This window comes from Panthera leo, chromosome B2 (genome assembly GCF_018350215.1).
Source record: "Panthera leo isolate Ple1 chromosome B2, P.leo_Ple1_pat1.1, whole genome shotgun sequence".
In the NCBI taxonomy this organism is placed as follows: domain Eukaryota; kingdom Metazoa; phylum Chordata; class Mammalia; order Carnivora; family Felidae; genus Panthera; species Panthera leo.
The window spans coordinates 94,561,743-94,565,764 of NC_056683.1; positions in this window are offsets into that span (position 1 = coordinate 94,561,743).

Consider the following 4,022-nt stretch of genomic DNA (forward strand, 5'->3'; position numbering starts at 1 on the left):
GACCACCTTCCTTGCCCGGCTGTCATGAACTGCCTGACTTCACACCCTTTCTCATCTCTGCTCTTGCCAAGTGTACTTATTAGCTTCTCTGATGAGCTCATACTTGCCCACTTGCTATGAGCGCCCTGTTCTGAGGCACAGAAGGATCCCTGGCCTTAGAAAGCTATTGGAACGAGTTCAAGCTACACTCCCTCTTCTCCCTCCATGCTTGATATACAAGATCCCTTGCCTGGGACACCTCAGTCTTTGGCCTTGGTTATTTGTCTCCATTTGAGTCCCTCATTTATTTTTTAGCCTCGGGGACTGGATTCTTTAACTCTGGACTCCAATCGCACCAACTCTGGATGATGCTTATTAGCTATTGGAATTACAGGATTTGCTGCTTCCTGCCTGCCTTAACAGCAACCACTTGTTGAGTACAGGATCTAGCACGGAGCTGACCTTTTTCATAAATTACCTTATTAAATCCTCACATGAGGTCAGTAGTGTAAACTGCTATTTCACAGAGTAGAAACCAAGGTTCAGAGCAATTTAACAACTTGCCCGAGCTCACACGGTAGAAGCTAAGAGAAGCGGAGGCAGCATTCAAACCCAAGATTGACGCCTAAGCCCAGACACAGAATCACTATTCAGTGTTGCCTCAGTTTGTCTTCTAGACTTGGCCTTTTGCTTGCCTGGCCCAGGTACATCTCTACCTTCCACACTTTGACTTTTCCTTACTTGACCGACTTTATTTGCTTTATGCCTGACGTGGATTCACTCTTTCATTTATTAGGCAATATATCTGGAATATCCACTCTGTGGCAGGCACTGTATTTTGTGCTGAGAATAAATGATAAGCAAGATAAGACCTAGGCTCTGCCCTTATAACTTAGCGCCTGGTGGGGAGACAGAAAAGGAAAAAGACAATTTTAATGTGGTGCAATAAATTTAGTGACCCAGGAGCTATTTAGAGCAACTGGTGGCTAAATTTCTGGTCCTTAGCCCTTCTGGTTTTCCCTGCTGCTGGTCCCGTGGGGTCCTCTTTTTCTCTCCCTGACTCAGCTGACATTGGGTTCTCTGAGTCCCCTCCCAGCAGGCTCACTCCCACCCTGAACGTAGGCAGATGGAAAGTCAGCGGTCTCGGGGCCACCATCTGGGGGAACATAGACTTGGGTTCTGTTCCCCAGATCTGACATTCAGGTAGAATTCCCAGGCTCCTACAGCTCCCCCCAGCCCTCTTTTGCAGCCTGGGAGGTATTGATTCTGGGGTTCTAGGTACAAGCTGTCTCGTTGCTAGCATCTTCCTCGGAGGCTCATAAAGTCTATAAGGGTTCAACTAAAAGTCCCAAGTTTTTGGCTAAGTTACCTTCCTTAATATTTTCTAGGTGTTCTCCAGGATTGGGGCCATAGTATTCCCTCACCCAGGGCAGGGGTCCTATAACCTAAGGAATACATGACTTTTGGCTTGGACTGGTGTTCAGAATCCCTTTTTGCCATGTTTCACCTCCTGGATGGGACCTCCTGAGATCAAGGTTATCAGAATCTCATGTGAATTTGCTGTACGTCAATCTACGTTAGGCTTGGGACCACTGAGCTGCAACTTCCAGGTTCACTCACTATAGTCTGGTCAATTTAGTAATTTTCTTAGAAATATAGAAACCTAAAAGAAAACGTCATCTCTCTCGGAAAAGTGATTATACATCTAATTAAATGCTTAACAAGTATTTGTTGAGTAAATGAAGTAAAGTGAATACAAGAACTGGTACCAGCACAGATTCACACATATTGGTCGCCCAGTAACCATGTCCTGATTTGAATTTGTTTGCATTGCATTGAACTACAGTCTATCTGGAGAGATAAGATTTATAGGTATGAAACAATTAAGAGCAATAAAAGACAGCACACTTTGGTGTCTCTGTATCGTATCAACTGTCCTGTGGATAAAGGAGATAGCCCTGGGGATCAAAGCTGTCAGCAAAAACTTACAGAAGATGAGGGGCTTGAGATGGACTTTGGGCTGCTAATGCATTTCACATTTTTCCAAGTGAGTTTTTCAAATGGTTCCTTAGTAGATGTAATACCCTCATTTTATTAAAAAAAAAGTAAAAAAGGGTTGAGAGATTATTTTAAAAGTGTTCGTATATATGGTAATACTTTTGTTCTACCTTGGCAAATATTGCCTACTACATGCCATCCTTTATTGCCAAGAATTAGTCATATGACATGGACAAGAAAGGCATGGTGTCTCCTTTGGAGCACCACATTGGTGTGTATAGGGTATAAATTAGAAATTAAAAGACAATGCAATAATCTCTAAGAAAGAATTTGTAACATGTGCTATAGGAACCCAATGAATGAATGTTATAACCTGCCTTTCTGGCTATGACAAAAAAAATGGGAAGACATCTGTAAGGAAATATTGTGGGCTCTGAGTCTGAAAGACGACCTTTAGCTCACTGTGCTGGGGAGAGAATATCAGAGTGGCGATGACTTCTACTGGGAAAGAACTTGGCATGCATGGATGTTGGACAGAGAGGTTAAGAACAGGTGATCAGGGGTGCCTGGGTGGCTCAGTTGGTTGAATGTCTGACTCTTGATTTAGGCTCAGGTCATGATCCCAGGGTTGTGGGGTTGAGTTCCATGTTGGGCTCCATGCTCAGTGTGAAGCCTGCTTAAGATTTCCCTCTCTCTCTCTCTCTCTCTCTCCCTCCCTCCCTCCCTCCCTATTCCTTTCTACACTCCCCTCCAAGAAAGAAAGATAAATAAATAAAATAAACATTAAAAAAAAAGCACCTCCATCATCTTGCTGAGGTGGCTGAAGAGGGATTTCTGAACTTTGTCCTGGCCTATCCTTCTAGATCATGGACTCTAGAGCATTTTCTCTCTACTTTTCTTCTTCTTTCTACCTTAGCTTCCAGACCTGTACTCTTTCTGCTTGGCTCTTACTGCCCAGATTCATTCACATGCCAGGACCAGCTCCGACAGAATCCAAAGTAGGACTGCCGTCCCCATCAGCTGTCCACAAGGTCTGTGACTGCAGGCCATCTCTAAGAATCTTTCCCTGTAGTTGAAGTCTGCCTTTGCTTTCATGGAGAAATCTAAAAGAAGGATGTCCATGACCTTCCCACAGAGTCAGAATAATTGTTTTTTTCACACATTCCTTATGATGTCTGGAAAAATTCATAACTGCATACAGTTACTGCATAGAAGGAACAGAGCAGAATATGGTACACCACCCCACCCTAGTGTTCATTTCTGGCCCCTGGCTGCAGAAGCACTTATTTTTAAAGATGGTAAAGGATCAAAGCCAAGCATGTTGGTTATACCTCATATCCTATTGACTTGCGAATGCGATTCTTTTCTCCCAAATATTAGGCAATTCCACTTTGCATTCTGGCTAGACAACAGATTTTTAAATTCTTTCTTTTAGAAGTGGAGTGGCCGACAGAAAGAATCTCAAATTCAGTAAACCACGCAGAGTATCATCCTTCCTTTTGGCCCCATGACAATGCACTCCAAGAATCCCAGGTGCTTCTTTCTATTCTGGGAGTGGGCTCTAGTTTGGAGATTTGCACAGTCCATTAAATCATTTCTGTGTCCTGCTGACTCTTCCTTCCATGAGCCCAAGCCCTCCACATGAGCACGAAGCTGACAGAATTCCCTGCTAGGAAAAACAGAGCCTTCACCAAGCTCAACCTGTCAGGGTTTCACTCTTTTCACAGCATTTTAAAGGAAATGGCACATGTTAGGGACGAAGTCAAGATTTCGACTTAACTCCCTGCAGGCCAGACTTGGGCCACGTGGTTCACAAAGCCCGTCCCAGTACTGACTGAGTTTACAAAACGACGCTCTCTCTCTCCTCACGGATTTTTATTTAAAGGAAAAATACGCTTTGTCCTTCTACATTAACTGTATTGATTTTTTTTTCATTTTCCCTACTATATTTTCCTACAATATCTCCTAAATATTCCCAGTTTAAGGTAGCACAGCCAGGTTTCTAGTGTCACTTGGCCTCTTACCCAATGCTTCTCAAACTGAAT